This window comes from Mobula birostris, chromosome 7 (assembly GCF_030028105.1).
Source record: "Mobula birostris isolate sMobBir1 chromosome 7, sMobBir1.hap1, whole genome shotgun sequence".
NCBI classification, from domain to species: Eukaryota; Metazoa; Chordata; class Chondrichthyes; order Myliobatiformes; family Myliobatidae; genus Mobula; species Mobula birostris.
This window is the reverse complement of record NC_092376.1, coordinates 26,916,514-26,941,567: the sequence shown is the minus strand read 5'-3', so window position 1 is coordinate 26,941,567 and position 25,054 is coordinate 26,916,514. Positions and strand designations below refer to the sequence as shown.

The 25,054-nt window shown below is 40.7% G+C and overlaps 1 long non-coding RNA gene across 1 annotated transcript; it reads left to right on the top strand.

The window, feature by feature from the left end:
* The first annotated feature begins 1,196 nt into the window (after positions 1-1,196).
* Positions 1,197-25,054, top strand: LOC140200685 (uncharacterized). The gene is made up of 4 exons (XR_011886691.1): positions 1,197-1,344; positions 6,929-6,989; positions 7,344-7,452; positions 22,452-25,054. It is a non-coding gene; the product is annotated as an uncharacterized lncRNA (long non-coding RNA).

Genomic DNA, 25,054 nt, shown 5'->3' with positions numbered 1-25,054 from the left:
GAATACCTGCAGGAAAATGAATCTCACGGTAGTATATGGAGACGTACGTATACATTGACAATAATTTACTTTGACTTGCTATTTGGCAACCTCGTTCATTTTAAGATATAGGAGCAGAAGTAGGCCATTTGGCCCATTGAGTCTGCTCTGTCATTTCATCATGGCTGATCCATTTCCCTCTCAGTCCCAATCTTCTGCCTTCTCCCTGTATCCCTTCACACCTTGACTAATCAAGAATCTATCAACCTCTGCCTTAAATATACCCAATGACTTGGCCTCCACAGCCACCTGTGGCAATGAATTCCATAGACTCACCACTCTCTGGCTAAAGAAATTCCTCCTCACCTCTGTTTCAAATGGACATCCCTCCATCGTCAACATGCTACTAATCCAGAGGTTCCAAAACATGTTAAAGCCATGGACCAATGCCACTAAGCAAGGCATCCATGGACCCCTGGTTGGGAACCCCTGTACTAATCCAAACAAGAGAGAATCTGCAGATGCTGGAAATCCAAGCAACACACACAAAATGCTGGAGGAATTCAGCAGACCAGGCAGCATCTATGGAAAAAAGTACCGTTGACATTTCAGGCCCAAAACATCAACTGTACTTTTCTCCATAGATGCTGCCTGGCCTGCTGAGCTCGTCCAGCATTTTGTGCGTGTTACCTGTACTAATCCACATGAGTTTCAGCTAAACAATGGCAGATATTAGAACAGTTTCTCTTACTATCTTTATCCTGTGAACAGCACACATGGATTTAAGGGGGAGTGGTTAACCTATAATGGAGTTGCAGGTTATACTGATTGGGATGAATGAATTAGGTGGGAGTGATCATGGATCAGATGGACAGAATGTAATTCCATGAGACCACTGTAATTTCTGTCTGTTTTAATGGATAAACAATAGTCACACTCTCTGCCCCATTGGGCATTATGTGCCAGAAAGATCAGAGGCTGCAGAACAAATGACTTTCTTCAACAGTTGACTATGTGCCACATACTCAGCCATTCTACATAATGCCTCTGTTAATGATAAACTATTAAATGCTCAGTCACGGAGATCAGCCAGCATTTGATAAACGTGAATTCCCCTATAGCAAGGTCAACCACAGAAGGTTATTACAGTATCCATGGAATCCAAACAAACCTTATTAAGTGACACAAACTGTCCTACCATTAGCATGCAGGCATTATCCTTCTAAAGTTCAGGACTCATCCAGGACAGACACTATTACACCTTCTGAATTGGAATTAAAGTTGATGAAGACTGTGTTCTCAGAATTAGATGAGAAAGAAGAACGACATTCTAGTTCTTTCAAAGAAAAATGATCTGTGCCTAAGGTCAGTGAATATGCTTTGAACAAGACCTTAATAAATAATTGGAGAAAAATAAATGGGAAAAGTTTATCAGTACTGTTTCAGATTAACACTCGCAGTTCTGTGTTATAGCTGAGGAAACTTTTTTTTAACTGATCGTTCAAATTCAGTGAGTACTATAATTTGTATTTGACACTAAAGTTTGGAAGGTAGACTTATTTTTTAACTTCTTTGGATGTAGGGCAGAGTTATTTCTTGTTCAAATTGGCTTAAGAAAGTGGTGCTTGATCTTCCGCATCAATTCAATAGTTTTTTTTAACAATTTTAGGAAAAATTAGCTGCATCAAATGTAGTCAAACATTGAACCAATCAGGAAAAGATGACCAGGTTACTTCTTCACGGAGTATTGTGATACCTTTCCCTCTCAATTCACTAGATCTTTGTATATTTTTACTAATTTCCATATGTTAATATACGAGTATGTGGCCGTGAACATGAGGGTTGATTAGATTAGATTAGATTATGAGGACACTCAGTCCTCGTTTATTGTCATTGAGAAATACATGCATGATGACTGCTCGAATAGCTACCTTCATACAAATAGATCTTACAGTATCTGAAAATGTGGCTTAATAGCAAACATTTCTCTAATTGTGTCATTTCCAGAAGTTTCTTCAATAGCCAAAGGTTAAGGGTGCAAGACATGACTAGTAATTACCTATGGATCTCTTGCTAGCTGTGGCATAATGGGAAGAGAAAGAATGCAGAGATTAGGGAAATATGAGTCATAATGGAACATTTTAATCTTTCCATCTGGGAGAAATGGACTGGTCTGAATAGCAAAGGCATCAAACTTTTAGAATACATTTAGATGTCTTTGTAGAGCAACATTATCTTGGAGCCAAAACACTGAATGAGAATCCGAAAGAAAACATATTGCAGTATTGGAAACCTGTAGTAAGCTGCACCACCAGGCTCAAGGACAACTTCTACCCTACTGTTCTCAGACTCTTTTATGATAATCTACCTCGTTATGATCATGCACTTGATTGTCTACCTGGACTGCATACTTTTGGTAGGTTCCTTAAGGTTGGTATAACCTTGGGTGGTAATCAGGACAGGGTCCGACTACCTATGAAATGCTCTCAATGACGTGTGCCTCAATTAGCATCTAACAAGCAAGACCAGCTCCTGGCCTTCATGTCTGCCTTAGCTACTAAACCCAGCAGAACCATTTCTACTGACAGGAGATGAGCAAAGGTGAGTTGCTGGCATCTTAAAGCCAGTGACTTCAGGCAGATGGGGCTCGTCAGCCATGGGTGGCAGCTCACCTAGGAGAAGGAAAACTCTGATCTCAAACCTCCCCTGCCTTCTGGCTATACCCACTCATGGACTCACGGGGAAGGCTTCAGGAGTAAACCCCAAGGCAGTCCTATGTTGAGTTCAACGCTGATGGGCAACTTCCGCACGTCTCTGGTGCCAAACTGTATCGGTCTGCTGTTCCTTTGGGTTTATCAGGTGCACGGAGAGGAGGATTCTGGGAGTCTGCTACATGGGCAACAGCTTGGTCTCGATATCCTTCTGTCCTGGCTTGTGTATCTAGACAGCTGGATGGAGAATTCATGTTCAACACTGACCAACGAGGCCTCAGACTCTTTTGGTATCTTTTACCCTTTATTCTGCATTGTTATTGTTTTACCTTGTTCTAGCTCAATGCATTGTGTAATAATTTGATCTGCATGAACAGTATGCAAGACAAGATTTTCACTGTACTTTGGTACAGACAACAATAATAAACCAATATCAAAATGCTGGAAATACTTGGCAGGTCTGTGGAGAGTAAGAGAGAAAAAAAATAATGTTTCAATTGATGATTGCAAACACAGCTTTCAGATAAAAAGTCACCATCCTAAAACTTTAATCTTGTTTCTCTCTCCACAGATGCTGCCTGGCCTGCTGAAGGTTGAATTATTTCTATTGTACTAGTTTTAGTACATCTATGAAAAGTTTTGTCTGCACTCTTTCAAAGTAGTCATTTAAAATAGATTATGCAACAAGGTTTAGTGGTGAATAAAATGGACAGCAGTATGACGGAGGGTGCATCATAGGAAGGCTGATGTCAACATGGAGATTGACTTTGCTGTTAGATTTAACAGGTCAAAGCATAAATGGCAAGGTGTTGCATTCAAGCAAAGCAGATTTGAACAGGGTAAGAAATAAACTGATATTGATAAACCAGACTAAACTATTAATAAATAAATAACATGTGTAGAAAGTATTCCAAGCACTTTATAACACAAATCCTAAAAGCAAAGGGTCCACGTGTAAACTTATGATCAAATGATGTATACAACAATCCAAACTGAAGCTAAACCTCAAACAGTAAAAGCTTCATGCATTCATTTAAAAATAAGAAATGTGTATTCATTAAAAACTAAATTCATTGAGACTTTTTAACAACAAGGAAATTGATTTTTCTGGATTAGTATTTTGTCTAGTGGAGAAGTAGATTAAATACCAACACTGCGATGTACTGTATTAGTTAAGTAATAGTTAAGTATAGCAATATAAGCAAAAAGGAGGAAAATTTAGGCTAACATTTAATTGAAAGATGCAATGTTATGGAATATTTTGGTATCGGCCAAAATGCATTTTTCTTGTTATTGCTTTATGATTCACAGTATGCTACTGAAAATAACAAATAGTAATGGAAAATAGATAGGACAGTTATTTAGAATTTCTTGACAAGTAGAGAGATTTTACATCATAGAAGTCCTTTATACAAATCCACAATTCTCAAAATTCTGTTCAGTAGCGGCAGTATATACTGACCTAAGAGTCGATCAATGCATCAAAATTTAATTGCTTTCATGTCCTTGTATTAGTACATTAATGATAAAATTTTGTCTGCATTTTACTTTAAAATAAATTATTTTACGAATGAAGCAAAATAGCATGGCCAACCACCAGCAGGCTAGAGCAGGAGCACAGATTCAAAAGAACTTTATTGTGTTGATTTAAAAAAATGCTTAGTGGAGAGTTCTGAAATCCCACTGCAGTGATTGGTCATGAAAATACCCTTTTAAACTATAGGCTTAAGCTTGATAGTAGTATGCTGCTCCTATCAGAGAGTTAAGGTCTTCATATCTGTGATATATGCTTATTAGATTTTGAGCATATGTGTTTCTGGTAAACTGCTAGAATTTATTGGGTATAAAATTTCAGTGTTTAGATAGTAATTGCCAATCCCTCAGTTTTATTACAGCAAATATCCTGTCTGCTGATTGCTGTCATGACAAAAAAATGAGAAGCACAACTGCTTGATCATTCTGATAGAGTTTACCAAAAGGATGAAAATAACTTAGATATGGGAATAACCTCAGCATTATCATAAACACAGGAGATTTTTCAAATGCCAGAGCAGCAAACACGATATGCTGAAGGAACTTAGATGGTCTGGCAGCATCTATGGAGAGGAATAAAGGGTCTCCTGATGAGGGGTCTCAAGCTGAAACATTAAGTGTTTAGCCCTCTCTATAAATGTTGCCCGACCTGCTGAGTTCCTCCAGCATTTTGTGCTTGTTGCTCAGTGTTATTATATTTTATTTATTTATTTATTACAGATACAGCATGGAACAGGCCGCTCTGGCCTAACGAGCCACTTATTTAACACTAGCCTAATCACAGGACAATTTACAATGGCCAATTAATCTAGAAACCAGTAGGTCTTTGGACTGTGGGAGGAAACTGGAGCACCCGGAGGAAACCCTCGTGGTTCATGGGAAGAACGTACAAACTGCTTACAGATGGCTCTGTGATTGAACTTTGAACTCCAGAATGCCACTTGCTAAGTCACATCTTGCCATTCACTACACTACGATGGTGCTGATTGGGTTCACTAATGTTTATATTATTATCTGGTTTGGGGTTTGATATTCCAGCTGCCAATTTCCCTACGGGCAATCTGTTAGATTTTTTTGTTTAAGGGAGGGTGTGGGGCATTTAGGGTTTGCTAGTTTTGTTTCTCTTTCATGCAGTTGGAGGGGAGTGGGGGTTGATGTCTTTTCTTTCAACAGTTCCCTTGGCCTTTCTGTACATGGCTACCTGGAGAAGATGAATATCAGAGCTGTATTGTACATGCATACTTTGATAATAAAATGATCCTTTTGAACCCTCCTTTCAGAAAATCATTGCTATCATATTCAATACTTAATTTAATTTCCTTCTAGATACTTTTCCAAGTAAAGGTATTGTTGCTGTGAGCTTTTCCCAATTTATCAATCCACAGGTTTCTGCTTAGTAGAGCAGATTGCAGTGTTAAGCAATGTACAGAAGGTTCACAATGCATTTTAATTGTACCTTCAAGGTATTAGCAACCCCAGAGATACTTTTCCTTTCCTATACTAATATTCTCTGCTTATACCAGGGGCAGAATTGTAGAATTGCCAGCTGGGAGCTGCAGTGCTGTGGACCCCTACAAGAATGCACGAGCTGCTAAGCTCACTAATGGTCAATGCTGACAATTACTCAGTTCTCATAAGAACTGTATCAATTAGTCATGATCTCCAAAGGTGAAGAATCAATGTACAAGACCAATATTCACTTTGTCCATTAGATTTTCAACATGAATTCTCATATTATGTTTTGGTAATTCGTATTACTTTACAAGTTAAAAGACGTACATCACAGTCTTTCTTCTTGGTGCCCATTACACCGTTGGCATTTAGGGCAGCATTTAAGGTCCTCCATCTCTGTCTGTCCATACCGTCACACACATATATAGGATTCTTTATTGCTGTTTCCGTAACCATTTTTTTGGACCTGTAAGTGTTGTTAGCCCTGGTCTGAACACCCGAACCTGGAGGGCCGGTGGTGGATCACTCTAGCCAGGCCTCTACCCTTTGACTTGTTTGGCATGGGTGACCCTACCAACAGCCAAGGCACAAAGCCCTGACTCCAGCCAACATAGATCTCCAGGTCATTGAGGCACGCAAGCCTCCAAACCCCACAGCAAGGTTGTAGTCCTCTTGGAGGATTTCACATTCTTGGTTTATAAATATGAACTATATTTCTAAAATGTATGTATAAGGCATTGAACAAATTAAAATTAAAATTAAAATAAATGTTAAAATCGACTTAGATTTGGAACTGGTTTAAAGCAATTTATTTTGAATATATTCAAGAGCGATCTCCCAGCAGGTCGGCAGAGAGCACTGTTACCCTTCTGAATTGAATAATAATTTATCCTGAACTCTGAAGGAGGGTAAAATGGTGAATGTATAAGAAACTGGGATCTGATAGTAAACAAGATTATTCTGCGTTCTGGTTGCCCATAATATTGTATCCTATTGTGGCTACAATTTAAAAGATTATGATTGAATGTATGAGAGCTACAGGAAGAAAACAAAGATTCTTGTTTATCATTGTATCGTTGGCTGCAATGTTAGGCCACAGTAATGTTCTCTTTACTAAGGGTATCAAGATTGCTTTTATATAATAGAAGATGGACTAGAAAGAGATCCTGAGCTTTGTGTTAGCTGCTGATCCCACCCAGATGTTCAGGCTTTCTGTACAACTACTCAAACTGACATTTATACCTTACCAACAGAAGACTGTGTCATTTCGAAGAAGCTAGAAGAATGGCAGATTCATTTGACGTTATCCTAACCGTGAGTATTTAAAAAATACCAGCAATATTAATGTTGTTCAGCTACTCCTTTGATTATGTTGTTGCTTAGTTAAGAATAATCTTTTCATGCTACAGCTGGTATCATGATAATTCAATGCATTAGATGGCAGTATAGTTCACACATTGTCCATTTGAAACCCTTGGAGGTGACTTAATGGTTTACAATAGTGCTCCTTGTTCTTTCTTACAGATTACTCCTATAAGTTTATATTATTATACACATAAATTATATTTCAACTTTATCACTTTTCCTGACACCCTGAATTGGAATAACATGGATGAGTATTTCCTTAGGTATAAGTTAATAAATAACAACGCATATTTTTTCCAAAAGGTTGATCGTGCTTGAGCAATCTAATAGAATTCATCAAGAAAGTCAATGTGGAGGGAGGAACTGCACGGATTCAAGAGCTTCTACAAAATTGAGGCAAAGGGCATTAAAGGTAATGTGAAAACATTGTTATAAGTTCAGCTGAATGGCAGAGAATAGAAAGTAGGAGAAATGTGGTGGTTTTCTCACTGAGGCTATGTAAACTTCACACAAATAAATGATCTGAATTTGGAATTATTAAAGAGGTATGTCCATGGGATTCAGCAGACTGAGAGGAATAACGCAAAAGAATTTGCAGCAAATTTGGTCAAGGTAGATAAAATCAATTCACCATAATCCAAGAAGTTCCAGGGTTGAAGAGATTCAGTTGACCGGTTCCCCAAGAAAGTCCCATAACAAATTCGCAATCAGTGTCTTCGGGGCCTCTGTGTGTTTAGGTAGTGTGAGTCCACTGACAGGAGATTTAAATAGGAAGCTGGACTTGTCTAATCCACTTTATTCAGAATTGTATATTATTGAGACATATGATAAAGAAATACTTACCTCACTACGCCTTGGGGAAGTTTTTGAAATCCTAAGTAATGTGAAAGAGGAGTATGGAGGGTGAGTGTGGACTGAAGGAGGAGAATGACATAAAACCTTTAAAAATTAGCTAAAAGACCAAAGACGATAAGAATTGGGCCCTTTGGCCCATCAAGTTTCTTCACCATTTAATCAAGGCTGATTTATTTTCAATAACAGCCCCAGTCTCCTGCTTTCTCCCCATAACCTTTGATTCCCCCTTACTAATTAAAAAACCTATCAACCTCTACTTTAAATATACTTAATGACTTGGCTTCCATTGCTGTCTGTGGGAATGAATTCCACAGATTCACTTCCACTGGCTGAAGAAATTCTTCCTCAACTCTGTTCTAAAGGGACATCCTTGTACTCTGAGGCTCAGGACTCTCCCACCATTAGAACGATCCTCGCCACATCCACTCTATTTATGCCTTTCAATATTTGGTAGGTTTCAATGAGACCCCCCCCCACCCCCAGTCTTCTAAACTCCAGTGAGTACAGATTAAGAACCATCAAATGCTCCTCATTTATATTAATCCTTTCATTCCTAGGATCATTCTTGTAAACTTTCTCTGAACTCTCTCCAGTTCCAGCATATCCTTTCTTAGATATAGGGCCTAAATTTTGCTCAAGTGCAATCTGAACAATGTCTTGACATTTTCACTTTGCTGATGGATGTTTCTCCAGGATAATAGCCAGGAAAATTAGTCTCTGAAAAGGCAGATTACTTATTGTAAACAAAGAGAAAACATAGACTTTCAAGATCATTGTCGAGGCAGCTTTAAGACAAGCAGGAAGTTCTTACTGCTAACTTTAAAGTACCAGCTCTGTGATTTTATAATCCCAGGTCAAATGAGCAGCTAAACAAGGTCATAGGAATATGCTCCTTTTTATGTCCTTCTGATTGTTAATCAAGGTTAGTCTGTGAAACATTATGAATCTTTCGCTCTCCAATGATTGCTGAATAGAACCACAAATGTCCTTAATCCTAATATGCAAAGGGTAGAATTTCATTCTGGAAAAGATACAGAAAAAAAACATCAACATGGATTCCCAAATTTGAGACAAGGTTGTCTGTAAGACTGTAGGCTAATGGAGCATTTTATATAAATTACTAAAATTATGGAAGAGTTTGAGCAATTAGGTCAAGAGTACCTTCACAGTTCAACAATGGGAAACAAGGGAGATAAATTCTCAATTACTTCTAACAGATTCAAAGAAAATGTGTGGAGAGTGATTTTTTTTAATGCTGAGGGTTAATATGAAATGGAATTCGTTACGGAAAGCAGATGAGTGTAGCTAATTTTGTAAAGATGCTTAAGAGCAAACAATTGACTTTAAACAGTTGGGGTGATCTCAACACTACCATGTCTCTGGTGGCAACTTCTGAATTGCTACATTTCTTGAGTGTTTACATAGTCATACATAGTCATACTTTATTGATCCTGAGGGAAATTGGTTTTTGTTACAGTTGCACCATAAATAATTAAATAGTAATAAAACCATAGATAATTAAATAGTAATATGTAAATTATGCCAGGAAATAAGTCCAGGACCAGCCTATTGGCTCAGGGTGTCTGACCCTCCAAGGGAGGAGTTGTAAAGTTTGATGGCCACAGGCAGGAATGACTTCCTATGACGCTCAGTGTTGCATCTCAGTGGAATGAATCTCTGGCTGAATGTACTCCTGTGCCCAACCAGTACATTATGTAGTGGATGGAAGACAATTGTCCAAGATGGCATGCAACTTAGACAGCATCCTCTTTTCAGACACCACAGTCAGAGAGTCCAGTTCCATCCCCACAACATCACTGCTCCATGAATAGTCTTGGTCCATATTTACATGTAGAATGACAATCCCATTAAAGTCCATGCTTTGAATGTTTTCAGCCATGTAAAAGATGCTCAGTACTTAACTAAATCAGGAAATGTAAGACAGTTCTTTTTCAAATATTGGCCTTTTCCCCTATTTTATTAGTTTTCTTCATGAGAAGAGTTTGCCGGGGGTCGTGACATCGATTCTAATGTGGCACCTCTACGCGTGCCCTGAAACTGAAATGGGCTAATTTAGTTTGGATTATGAATGAAATTCAGAACATTAGAACATAAGAAACAGGAGCCACAGGCCTGCCCTATCATTCAGTATGATTATTTCTGTAGGTTTTGAATGTTCTGTGCTGCTTCCGTATAGGCCTCATTTCCCTAATGGGTCAAATAAGTTACCTATTTCCTCTTTAAATATCTCAATGATATCACCTCCACAACCACCCTGAGTAAAGTATTCCAGCAATCAACCAACCTCTACAAGAAGAAGCACCTAATGACCTTCTTCTATTTGTAACCATAGGCTTCTAATGGAATGATCTCAATATCTACCCTGTCCTAAGGATTTTATATGCTTAAGTAAAATCTTTTTAATTTCTTCTGAACCCCAAAGAATATATATCTACTTTTTGTCTGGATATGATCATCTGGTCCAGATGCTTTCTGTGGGTTCACCCTCTTGAAAGATGCTCTCGCACCAGCTTCAGAGACTGAAATCACAGGGTCATTGGGGCTGTGGGAGCTTGTGATGTTTCCTACTTGTTTTGACAGTCAAAGTGAGCATTGAAGACATTGTGCTCATCGGAAAGCAAAGCCCTGTTGTCACCTGTGGCACTTGATTTCACTTTACAGGAGGTAACATTCAAGCCCTGCCACACAGCTGTCAAGCATCCTTTAGTGATTCACGTTTAGTCCAGAATTGCCACTTCGCATGTGGGAAAGCTTTCCGGCGATCGTAATAGGACCTCTTGCATTTACTTGTTGCCAGATCTGAATACCACTGACCTGGCCCTCAGCAGATTGTGGATCTCAGGGTTCATCCAGGACTCCTGGTTGGAGACAACTCTGATGATTTTGTGGGGACACTCTCATCTACAACTACTTTTATGAAATCCATGACGACGTCCATGAACACAGCCCAAACCATGGACTTAAACCAATCCCGTAGCCGCCCCTCCGCTTCCTGTGACCACCTCTTTGTTGTCCTTATCTCTGGACTTTTGATCTTTTGCCTCTGCCTGTATGCAGGTAGGAGAAGAGCAGTCAAGTGATCAGATTTTCTGAAATGTGGTCTAGGCACGGAACGGTAGGTATTTATTATTGTAGTATGGTCTAGTGTGTTGGGACGTGTAGTGATACAGGTTATATGGACAGAGATTAAAGTCTCTGAATATGACTTGACATGTGTCAGGGTGGACTGTTTCTTGATCAGTGATTGCAGCTTGCAGTATCTCGAGTACTTGATTACATTCGGCTGTTGATGGTACAGGAACTGTGGTCAGGATCATGTAGGAGAACTCTCTTGATAAGTAGAACGGTCAGCACTTAATTATTAGACGTTGCAGGTCAGAATCGTATGCTCTGACACCAGTAGAGAAGTGGTTATTGGTGAACTGACAGTCCCCTGGGAAGACAACATCAATGAAGCCCATGAGCGCAAGTTAACCAAGTATGCGGAATTAAGATCAGAGTGCAGAGACAGAGGGTGGAAGGTCTCATGCTATGCATTCGAAGTAGGCTGCTGTGGGTTTATTGCGTTCACTCTCCAGAAGTGGCTGCATGACCTTGGCTTCACTAGAAGAGAGATCAAGTCAACCAGCAGGGTAGTAGCTGAGGCAGCAGAGAAAGGATCAGCATGGGTGTGGACCAAGTATGTCCAGAAGGGCAGGTAGTCAGACAGTATACACATATCTTGCAAACCCTTCAGTAGTTGCATAGACTCCTGAAGAGCAGACTATCTGTTGCATGAAAGTGACCAACAACTCTGATAGAGGCAGATGCCAAGTTTTTAAGCTCACCAGTGGGAGATGATGCTTTAGCACCGCTGGCCCACCACCTCGAGGGGAGTCTTGATCATAAGCGGGCTGAAACTGAAGACAGGTGGCAGATCAACTGATGATCCCACTGGTGATAGCACAGGACAGTTAACATCTTAGTCCACGTGTATTTTTAACTCAGGTCAGGGTAACAAGAGTATGACAAAACCTGCAGATGGGAGCACCGCAGAGAGTTTCTCATGAAGCACACCCCCCTCCCCCTACCTTTTGCCTTTTCCAAATCAGTAGTTCGGTCCATCCTGTGTATTGAGAAGTGTTTGGGTCTGATTGCTGAATTGGCATGTTTACAGTGAGCCATTAGGAATTAGGCCTTCCTTCTTTAAACCGCTCAATAGCAAATCACCTGCAGAAATCTGGGGAGTTAGTTTAAAACAATATAAGACAGACTTCTAACTATGATATTTCACCACATCTTATTTCCTTCAATAACATCATTTGAAGTACAATAGCTTTTAATACAATTACTGCTTTCAATTCCATAATGCTAAGCAAACTCATCTCCAAATTACTAGACATAGGTCTGGGTCTCAACACCTACCTTTGCAACAGGATTCTTGACCAGCAGACTGCAATCAGTAAAAATAGATTCAAAGCACATAGATTATCAAAGAATGCATAAACTATACACCTTGAGATTTGTCTGCTTATAGGCAGCCACAAAGCAAGAATCCCGAATAACTCAATTAAAAAAAAAAGAAAGGCCAAAAACCACAGTGCAGAGAAAGAGAAAAAACTAGCCCACACACACACACAAACACGCACATATCATGCAAACAATAGAAGCAAGACAACAGCATTCGAATTAGACTGAGTCCCCAGATCTGCTCCCAGAGCAGCCAGAGTAGGCCCAGGCCTCAGTCCCAGTTCCAGACATCCCACCTCTCCCGGAAGTTCCAGGAGTCTCCTGCATATTGATAGCGGCTCTCTGATGCCCGCAAATTATATACAATATCCCAGAAATCAATTTTTTTGAGAGCGAAAGAGAGAGCAAGAGAGAGATAGAGAGCAAGAGAGCATGCACGAGAGAGAGAGAGTGAGAAAGCGCGAGAGCGAGAGAGAGCGCCATGGCAGATTGATCCAAAACAAGAAAATATAAAATGTACTTCGCCCCAGACTACACTAAAGTGTACCCCTGCCTAATAGGTGTCAAAATAATGACAGTGTTGCTTGCTGCACTGTTTGCAACAGTGACTTTTTTATTGCCCATGGTCAGTTAAGACTGTAAAAGACATTTTGAGATGAGTTTAACAGGTGTCATTCGTTCATTAGCATAGCTAATGTTATTTAAACTAGCTGGCTAGCTGCTAAGGAGCTACTCTATTGCAGACATCCCACCTCTCCCGGAAGTTCCGGGAGTCTCCCGCAAATTGATGGTGCTACCTCCCTGAAATGAGTTTTTGCAGGGTGGGATATCTGCAGTTCATCACACCAGTGCAGCAAAAACAAACAGCAGTTGGATCAATTTCCAGCCTCGGTGCTGCAGAGAAAGAGTGAATATTCGCGGGAGAGTGAGCAAAATCAGCCTAACGCTTGCTGCCGGTCTCAACACTTGGGTTTCCAGTCTAACTTGACCGGTTTAAATTGTTCATGCACCGGGTAGTGCCTAGCTCCAGGACCCAGACCCCGGTGCCACAATAAACTTGGGCTGCCCAGCTCAAAGCCATTCTTGATCTCGCCAAATTGAGTGATACCACCAATTCCATCTGTGAACTGGGCAGCTTAAACATGTTGGGCCGCACAATGCCCTAGCACAGGTCATCCCCTGAACCAGTTTCACCTCTCCTGCCTCCCCACTGTCTTCGGCAATAGCTCACCACAATTTGCTTCAGAAAAGATGTTATAAGTAATGTTTATAGTCGAATCTCTTGCTTTCCGAACCACCACATCTTTGGTAGCGCCATCTTAAATCGTACAGGCAGACACAATTGGCCTCAACTACATGGGCCTAGTTCTGTGGTGTAACGGGATAGTGAACCTGTAGCACACATGCCCAAGATGGCACATGCAAAAACTTCCGTTGCCACACAGTTTGTAGTGCCGCCCTTCAATTCTTTAAACCCCACCTATAATAAAAATGATTCATAGCGATTATCTTCACTGCTAAATGAAGCGGCGAATGATTTTTTTACAACCAGAAAGCACTGAGATGTTTTGAAAGGAAACATCTCATGCTGGCTTGACGCCAGGGAGACAGGTTGCAAGAGCACGTGATGCTGGAATATACATTTTAAAATCTTCAAGACTTGACGTACACATCAACACATACAAAATGCTGGAGGAACTCAGCAGGTCAGGCAACATCTATGGAAATGAATACACGGTCGATGTTTCGGGTCCAGATCCTTCTTCAGGACTGGAAAGGAAGGGGACAGATGGCAGAATAAAAAGGTAGGGGGAGGGGATGGAGGACAGCTGGATGGTGATAAGTGAAGCCAGGTGGTTGGGGAAGGTAAAGGGCTGGAGAGGAAGAAGAGAGTGGACCACGGGTAAAAGGAAAGGAAGAGGTGACCTGGGGGAGATGATAGGCAGGTGAGAAGCAGTAAGAACCCATGGAGGGGATTAGAAGGGGAGAGGGAGGGAAAAAATCGTCGAAAGAAGAAATTGATATTTATATCATCAGGTTGGAGGCTACCCAGACAGAATATAAAGTGTGTAAATAAGAAATATAAATACTGCACATTGTGCAGTATTTGGACAGTAATAGATTATAATAACAATACCATTTAGAAATGATGTCATTTTTCAATCGTCCTTTTAAAAATTAATATTAATAATTTTCAAACAGGTTTTCAATAATGCTTCATTTATTTCAGTCTGTCTCCGTTATACCTTTATTAATAGTAAAACAATGAATACGCATAAATGAGGGACTCATCCTTTTTTCTTAAAGAAGTCCATTATTATTGTTACTAATTTATTAATCAATGATAATCTCTGCTCAAAATTGTTTGGAAGATTATTGCCAATTTGGGCGCATGCTTTCAAGGTGGTTCACCGCCCCTGCTCTGTAAAATTGGTGTCTTACAATGCTACGTCCTCGGCCCTCTACTTAGCCTACTCCTGCACCTATTGTCTATTGTCTATACATCCTCGACTGCATGGGCAGATTCTGCCCTAACGCCACCTATGAGTTTGCAGATGACAACGCGGTAGTGAGCCAAGTCTCAAATAGTGGTGTGTTGAAGTACTGGAAGGAGATAGGGAACCCAGTAGCAGGCTGTCATGACAACAAGCAAAACTAAAGAGAGGGTTATTGACTTCAGGAAGAGTGGCAATTCACATGCTGTTTACATCAACAATGCTGAGGTTGAGAGTCTCAATCTTCTGGGAGTAAAATCACTCTGGTCTAACCATAAGGATGCCAAGGCCAAGAAAGCATACTAGTGCCTCTACTTCCTCAGGAGGCTAAATAAGTTTGGCATGTAAATTGGTAAATTGGTTTATTATTGTCATATTACCGATAATATAGGGTATTCTTGCAGTTCTTAGGGGTCAGGTGTAGGAGAATACAGTATTGATGGTTGTTAATGGGTTATAGGTCACAAGGAAAAATTAATCTAAGTTTAATGATTGGCAATAATAGCACCACTTCAAAATCTTGCTCTGGTTTTTGTTCTCTAAGACTTACAGAAGAGAGGTACAGTGGAGATCACCATCCAGTCACTGGCATTACTAGCAAGTGACTGGTATTACTAGAGTAGCCTAGATTGAAGCAACAAAGTGATTTAATACTATTTCATATGAGCTTCAAGCCCAAGGTTTAGCTTAAGGCTGTCATAGCTTGCAGCGGGATCTGGACCATGGAAAAATGGGCTGAAAGATGACAGATGGAATTTAATGCAGACAGATGGAATGTAATGAGGTGTTGCTCTTTGGGAGGACAAACCAGGGTAGGACTTACACAGTGAGGGGCTAGGACTCTGAGGAGTGCAGTAGAAGTGAGGGATCTGGGAATACAGATCCGTAATTTCTTGAAAGTGGCATCGCAGCTAGATAGGGTTGTAAAGCGAGATTTTGGCACATAAGCTTTCATAAATCCAAGTACTGGGTACAGGAGTTGGGATGTTGTGTTGAAATTGTATAATGTGTTGGTGAGGCCTAATTTGGAGTATTGTGTGCAGCTCTGATCACCTATCTACAGGAAAGATTTCAATAAGATTGAAAGAGTGCAGATAAAATTTTTAAGGATGTTGCCAGGACTTGAGAACCTGAATATAGGGAAAGGTTGACTACGTTAGGACTTTATTTCCTAGAGTGTGAGAGAATGATGGAAGATTTGGTAGAGGTGTACAAAATTATGTCAGGTAAAGATAGCGTAAATGTAAGCAGGCTTTTTCACCGAGGTTGCGTGAGACTAGAACTAGAGGTCATGGCTTAAGGATGAAAGGTAAAATATTGAAGTGGAACATGGGGGGGGGGGGCGCGGATCTTCTTCTCTCAGGCTGTGTTGAGAGTGTGGAAGAAGCTGCCAGTGGAATTGGTGGACATGTATTTGATTTCAACAGTTAAGAGAAATTTGGATAGATCCATGGAAGGGGAGGGGTGTGGAGCTATGGTCTGGGTGCAGGTCAATGAGACTAGGGGGGTTATTAGCTCAGCACAAACTAGACGGGCTGAAGGGTCTGTTTCTGTGCTGTAGTGTTTGATGACTCTATTACTCTAATAGAATGCGAGGGAGAATTTTGATGATCTATTGCAAACACATTGGCATGCCAGTTTATGTATTCTAATTCTGCTGTCTCACAAGGGATCTTATTGGCACTTAAATGTAAAAGGACAATGGTGGTTGTCCATTGTGTCTGACAATGCCAGGAAACCTGTGTGGGAGAGTTTTCAAAGTGGAAAAGCCACTGGGGCAGCCCTACTCTCTCAACCTCAGAAGTCTGAGTCCAGTGGTACGAACAAGCTTCACAGACTGTGGTCTTCCTTGGTTGCAGTGGGTGACCATGACATTTACTGTGCCTTATTATGCCCTTCGCTCTCCACAGACCATTGCAAAAGTGCCTTCCTGGCCATTGGATCTCACTGTAGATCTCGTCTACCTGGTCTGCCAGAGCTGACTTCACATCCTAGAACAGGCACAAAGCTGCCAGCTACCCTCACCTGGTTTTAGCCTGCCTGTCGGAGCGGTGTACTGGGGTGTGGCCATTGTCACATACAAACAGCTACTTGTGAGAGCTAAGTGTCCGTTGGGGACCAAAGGTGATTGAGCAGCCCCAAAATGAACATAACAAGCCCCTTCACCAGAGGTGCTAACCCTCCCTGGACACCCCATACACCACACAGGGCCAACACACTCAGGAAATAGTTAACCTGCTTTTAAAATCTTGTATTATCCTCATATTCCCAAATCATGCACTTGCCCTGAGACTCATAAAATACAGAAAGCAACAAGCATTCAGCAGGTTCTTAGAAGATACTTCAAGCAGGGAGGAAAATTGAAGGCCTTCTCCTGTAAAGGCAAAATATAGCCAACGCTGTCAAAGGTACATTGCTGTCTGCCGTCCAGCAAGGCAACATCAAGGACCAAATCATCTCTTACTTACTGTACCTCACATATGGTTAGCTTTCCGGTAGATGGCTCCTACAATGTTTGGGTCCTGCCCATTATTGCTTTCACTCATTTTTATTGCCAGTTCCAATAAAGCCTGCAGTACTTACGCGGAAATTGGCTGGCACATTTAAATAGTAATATTCCAATTTTTCATCAATACCATTTCTATTCCACATTCATACCTCACTAAATAGATGCTACTGGTGAGGTGAAGGGAAACTGATCTAATACATTTTGTGTATACTTCAACAGTGATTCACGTAAAGTTTAATTTTCAGGTGACATTAATACTTTCTGCACTGTTGAAAACTGCTTCACTTTTGTACTTTCAGAGGTGGTCCTTCCTGTTCTCTCAGCTTCACCCAGTCAAAAAGAAGGCACATCATCTTCCAAGAGAAGTACTGTATATGTTCCCTTGGTTTTAGAGAAAGCAAAAGAAGGCGAGGCATTACAGGAGTTGTTCGATGTACAGCCAGAACAGACTGAACAAAATATTTCAACCTCTAATTGACCTGTGCTTGCAGAGACTGCACTTCATAAAGAAAGTCAGTGATGAGTTATACCAGATAATACAAAGAAACCATAGTCTGCCCCCAACATTGGGCAGTGACCATGAATTCTCCAGCTGTCCTAGGGGACCATTAGTAACATAATCAATGAGCCATGCATAGAGACAAAAGGAAAGTCACAATTGCTTATTCAGTCATGCAGGTCACTTGTACTCTCCATGAGCCAGCAGTGGAATGGCAGATTGATGGCTCAGCTAAACATAGCAGCACGCCTTCTGAAAATCCAGATACACAACATCCACTGATTCTCCTTTAACCATTCTATGCGACATGCACAAAACACGCTAGTGAATGAGTTGAATATAATTTCCATAACCAATGGACTCACTTTCAAGGACTCTGCAACTCATGTTTTCATTATTATTTATTATTTATTTATTTGTTCATTATTAGTATTTGTTTTTCAGTATTTGCACAGTTTGTCTTCTTTTGTGCATTGGTTGCTTATCCATCTTTGTTTGAGTGTAGCTTTTCATTGATTCTATTGTGTTTCTTTATATCTACTATGAATATCCACAAGAAAATGAATTTCAGGGTAACATATGGTAGCATAAACAGACTTTGGTAATGAATTTACTCTGAATTTATTCAGCTTAATTGTCTTGTGATTTTCAAATAGTTTTCTCTATGTGGTTGCGATCATCTGAAACTTCTCTTTAATGTTGTCCCCTGGATGGGCTAGTGCACTGCCTATTGTACAAATGAATCCTCATTATTGAGGCCCATTGTTGACATGAATAACACCCCATTAAGAAATGTAGAAAAATAGGGGCTAAAGTAGGTCAATTGGCCCTTTCAGCTTGTTTTACCATTGAATATGCTTCATGACTAATATTCAATCTTTAATAGGTGTCAATAGGTGCACTTAATGTCAGAGAAATATAAACAATATACATATTGAATTTTTTTCATCAAATCCACAAAAACAGAGGAGTGTCCCAAAGAATGAATGACAGTTGAATGTTAGAACCCCAAAATACCCCCCAGCACCCCCTTCCCAGGCACAAGCAGCGGTAAGACAACAACCCCCATACCACCCCCACCAGAAAAAAAGCATTAGCACCCTTCACCGAGCATTCAAGCATCAAGCAAAGCATTAATAAATATACAGACTTGCAGTACCCAAAAACTGTGTGGTCACCCGGTAATTCTACATACCACAGTCTGTCTGTCTGTCTGTCTCTCTCTCTCTCTCTCTCTCTCTCTCTCTCTCTCTCCCCCCCACCCACTATTAAGGGAAAAAGAGGTGTCCCCATTTCACAGAGAGAGTGGAGACATAACAAACAACTCGCTGATTTACAATGTTACAAGTCTGTTGTGTCGCTTTTTCTGAGCTCTGCACCCAGAGAGTCGGCACCAAAAAGGCGCAACTCTCCGGACACACAGCCCCCAGCAGCTAACCCGCTGCTCCCGATGTTCCGTGTTCTCCTGTGACACTTCAGTCAGGGGCACTGGCCTAGAATCAACACATTCCCAGAGCCTCGAAATCCCAGAAGCCTGAATGCGTATTTGTTTTCCAGCCCACGTCTTTGGGATATCGGAAAGTGGCCGGTCATGAGGCCCTGAGAGTGGGTCCCATTCCCACAAAGAACAGTCTTCAAAAGAGGACCCCCCACACCCTGGAAAGGAAAAAAAAGAGATATCAAAAATAGAAATAAAGCAGTTCCCAAAGATGCAAGCAATGCGGTTGCTGTTTAGCTCCATCTTAACTTCGACCTGCCACAAAAAATTCACGACATACATTAGATTAACCTGATTCTGATTTTCATGATCACCATTCTTTCCCCATACTATTCATGTCTTGTGTCCACAAATCGATTTTCTTAAATATATTCAGTGACTTGGCCTCCACAGGCATCTGTGGTGGAGAATTTCACTGAGTTGACCATCTTCTGAGTGAGGAAATTTCACCTGATGTCAATTCTGAATTTCTAGTCCTCTATCCTGAAATTGTGATAACTGATTCTAACCTCTGTACCAGGAGAAAATCCATCCTGCATCCAGTCTAACAAGCCCTCTCAGAATTTTCCACCAATCAATAAGGTTGTCTCTCATTCTTCTGAAGCCTGATGAATACTGGGCAAGTTACCCCAATTTCTCCTCATTGCAAAATGATACCATCTTTGGATGGACATTTAATGACAGATTGTCTTGGTTAGGTCTATTTTCACTGGAAATACACTTAGTGGCCACTTTTTAAGGTATACCTGTACATGTGCTCCTTTGTGCAAATATCTAATTGGCCAGTCATGTGGTAGCAACTCAATGCATCAAAACATGCAGACATGATTAAGAGGTTCAGTTGTTGTTCAGACCAAACATCAGAATGAGGAAGAAATGTGACCTAAGTGACTTTGACTGTAGAATAATTCTTGGTGCCAGATGTGGTGGTTTGAGTATTTCAGAAACTGCTGATCTCCTGGAATTTTCATCCACAACAGTCTCTGGAGTTTACAGAGAATGGTGTGAAAAACAAAAAACATTCAGCGAGTAGCGGTTTTGTGGTGAAAATGCCTTGTTAATGGTAAAGGTCAGAGGAGAATGGTTCGATTGGTTCAAGCTGACAAGGTGACAGAAACTAAAAGAACCATGCGATACAACAGTGGAGTGCAGAAGAGCACAACATGTTGAACCTTGAAATAGATTCTATGGCAGTGGAAGACCACAGACGTACACTCAGTGGCAACTTTCTTTGATAAAGGAGGTACCTAATAACGTGGCCACCAACCCTTTAGGAGAAGCAATGGAAGGGAACTTACAGAAACCTATCACATTTCAATGGGTCTAGATGGCGAGGATGTTCTGTATGGCCTGAGAGTGCAGGACCAGAGGCCACAGATTTAGGAATTGAGTTTAGGTGAAAATTCTCCACATAGAGGGTAAACCTGTGGAATTCACTACCACAGAAGGCAGTAGAAATGAAGTCATTCGGTATATTCAAGAAAGCATCATGATCACAAACATAAGAAAATCTGTAGCTGTTGGAAATTCAAGTAACACATACAAAATGCTGGAAGAGCTCTGCAGGCCAGGCAGCATCTATAGAGAAAAGTAAGCAGTCGACGTTTCAGGCCGAGACCCTTCATCAGGACCGGATGATGAGGTGGTCTCGATCCAAAACGTTGTCTTTTTACTCTTTTCCACTGATGCTGCCTGGCCTGCTGAATTCCTCCAGCAATTCGTGTGAGGCATCGTGACCAGTACTGGTGAGTTGTGTTGCAGGCTCCATTTCTGTGCTGTGCTCTATGATAAGCAGTTAGGTGTATTACTTAATGGCAAAGTCAAATTTGTGTTATGCCCAGGTGCAATGAAAAACTTAAAGCAGCATCGCAGGCACGTAGCACCATATAAGCACCAGTCACAGGAAAGAACATAGATTAAATATAATTTTTGCAAGAAGTAAAATACAATTAGAACAAAAAAAAAAACAAGGTCCATTTTAGTGCAAAGTGATCATGGCGGGCATAATGTTACTAAGCTCTGACGTATTGCCAGTTGGTTCAAGAACCAAATGGTTGAAAGGAAGTGTTGAATGGTAGAGGACAAAATGCCCTTGGGGCCTGCTCCAGCATTCAACACTTCCTTTCAACCAGTTGTTTCTTGAACCAACTGGCAATACCCCACAGCTTAGTAACACTATGACTACCCTGATCACTGCTCTTCTCTTCTGTACTTCTGTGTTTTACCTGGCCTGCCTCAGTTCTTGGGTCTGTGGTCTCCATATAACTGCTCCCAGATCCTCTCCTTGACAACCTCTGTCTTCTACCTCCATTTGGTCTCCAGTGAGGTATGCATTTGTACACCAAGAACCAGACATTAGAATCAGCTGTAGGTTGTTTGGAGAAGAGGGTTGTAGTTCACCAAAGGTGAAAGAGAAAATGATAATTACTGTGGTAAAACACTAAGTGATTTAACTGTGCTAAAAAGACTATAAGAATGTCATCTAACACACACAAAATGCTGGAGGAAGTCTGCAGGTCAGGCAGCATCTATGGAAAGGAATAAACAGTATACATACAAAATATTGGAGGAATGGTGTGTTTCTCTGGATTTCCAGCATCTTCAGAAACCCAAACATGAGAAAATCTGCAGATGCTGGAAATTCAAGCAACACACACAAAATGCTGGTGGAACGCAGCAGGCCAGGCAGCATCTATAGGAAGAAGTACAGTTGATGTTTCCGGCTGAGACCCTTCGTCAGGTCTGAGCTTTGGACCTCGGCCTGAAATGTCGACTCTTTATTCCTTTCCATGGATGGTCCCGGATCTGCTGAGTTCCTCCAGTATTTTATGTGTGTCACTCTGGATTTTCCAGCATTTGCAGAATATCTTGTGTTCACGTAGTTAAAACTTTCTCGTTTCCTCAGAAAAGAAAGTGTTGTTTCACATGCAAGCTAAATAATAAGCTAATAAAACTAAAGTTTATTTTTTAATAATTATGTCTGCCTCCTCTGTAACTCAGCCACAACCTCTTAAATTTATCAAACAATTTAGCTGCAGTCTCCTTGCATATTAATCACTCTAATTTCTGTTTTATCTGAAAATAGATTACTTATGGGATTCCAGTTGAAAAGCAGCAGAACACTTCTGAACAAATCTTACCCTAACACAAGAGCCAACGAGCTGTGATTCTTTGTGACTACCCAATGGGGCTATGCTCTGGGAAATCTTCCAGTCCTGTTGCTTCAGGCCTGAACAAAGATGATACAAAGGCAGAGGATGTAGAAAGTATAGGGGATTTGCAAAGCAGTGTTGAAGAAACCCTTTTAACAACAAGTGTCAGAAGGCTGTCTAGCACCAGTCCCACAGCAGAACTGTGTATCATCAAACCTAACACCGAACTCTATCCAGCGGCATCTGAAGAGAAGGTTGTGCAATCTGTCTCCTATGTTAATGAAAATGATGGGATGGAGATAATAGATATTGATTGAATTATCTTATGGAGAGAAGGCAGAAGAATGGGGTTAAGAGGGATAATGGAATAGCGGAGCAGACCTGAATGGCCTAACTCTGCTCCTATCTCCTACGGTCTTCTGTGCATATACGGAATTGTGTAAACTTTTGTATGAATTTAAAATGGAGTTCAAGATGCTTTTGTTGTATTTTTCAATCAAAGTAAGCTTGAGCACTCTAAAATCTGTAAAAGACTCTGGTTTAACTCTCAGAAGTACTCAACCAAGCTGACATTTTGATGTGGAGGAGGATCTGCCTCACTGAAGGTGCCATCCCAAAGCTCTTTCCCAGTCAGGTCAATATAAAAATCCCTTATTTTTAACTTTGTTGAAAGACCTTTCTGTCTTTGGCTCCCTTCTACGTGTCACCTGTTGGCGTTACCAAGTTTGAAATACATCACACTCCACTTGTAGCAAGTTCAGATGAAGGGTCTTGACCTAAAGCTTTGACTGTTCATTTCCCTCTGCAGATTCTATCTGAATTAATCCAGCATTTTGTCATTTGCTCCAGATCCCAGTATCTGCAGTCTCCTGTGACTTCAGATTCCATTTGTACATTAATGTAATCTATTCTATTGTTGTGTTTACACTATGAATCTCTACCCTATCTTTTATCAATCACACCTCTGGTCTGACATCCAGCTGCATTTTTATTCAAGAACATTATGAATGCTGAAGCTATTACTCTTGTTTTTATTATCCTTATGCAAAGGCATACAACCTAATTCATCTTGGGTGAAGACACTCATGTAGACAAAAATAAGAGAGAAAGCCTTACAATTATTTATAATTTTTCATTCATTTCAGAATGCCTGCAGTACTTTGCAGTCATCAAAGTGGAGTCGCCGTTGTAATGCACACTGCAAATTCCTATACACAGGGCCGTGATTTTAAAAAAAAGTTAGTTTACTTAGGAATATTGACTGAATTTAAAGTTCTATTCAGTTTATTATCAAAGGACATATATAGAGCATCCGTTAGTCTTGCGAGACCATGGATCTGCACCTGGAAAGTCTTCACTCTCCAGGGCGCAGGCCTGGGCAAGGTTGTATGGAAGACCAGCAGTTGCCCATGCTGCAAGTCTCCCTTCTCCATGACACCGATGTTGTCCAAGAGAAGGGCATTAGGACCCATACAGCTTGGCACCAGTGTTGTGTGATTAAGTGCCTTGCTCGAGGACACAACACGTTCCCTCAGCTGGGGCTCGAACTCATAACCTTCAGGTCGCTAGTCCAATGCCTTAACCACTTGACCACGTGCCCAAAGGATGTATATGTTACCATAAGCTACCTGGAGATCCATTTCCTTGCAGGCATTTACAAAAAAAAGAAGAATAGAATTTTACAAAATACTATACAAAATTGGACAAACAATCAAAGACCAAAAGAAGACAAACTGTGCAATAAACTAATGCTGAGAACATGTGTTGTAAAGGGTTCTCGAAAGTGATTCTGTAGGTTGTGGAATCAGTTCAGAGTTGAAGTGATTGAAGTTATCTATGCTGGTTCATGAGCCTGATGGTTGTAGGGAACCTGGCCGTTCCAAAACCTGGTGTTGTGGGAGGTAAAGCTAATGTACTGCCTGCCTGACGATAGTAGAAAGTAGAGGGCGTGGCCAGGATAGCGGGGTCTTTGATGATGGATGCTGCTTTCTTGTGACAGCGTTGCATGTAGAAGTACTCAATGATGGGACAGATATTATCCAGGACCCAGGTTACCTGAAAGCAGACTGCGAGAGAGGAAAGATTTAAAGGGGAGGTAAGGGAAGTTTTTCACACAGAGGGTGGTAGGTGTGTGGAATAGGCTGCCAGAGACAGAATAAAACAGCAAGGAAACAAGTCCTTTTGTCCTAATCACCCATGTTGTTCAAGTCACCCATCTAAGGTAGTCCTATTTGTCCAGAGGAAGGAAATGTGAGAGTGGTACAATTTCAATGTACAAAAGACATTTAGAAAGATACATGGATTGGAAAGATATTAGTCGATAAGGGTCAAATACAGGGAAATGGATCAGCTCAAATAAGCACCATTGTTGGTGTGTATTTAATATTTCAGTAGTATTTGAGGAATATCGCAAATATATTGTTTGATTAAGCATTCTTTGTTGTTTCCATAGTTCATTATGGATTATATGTAAAAATACATGAATGTTATTATGCCACCATGACATAAATGAGTGCCTCATTTAAAAAGTAAAGAA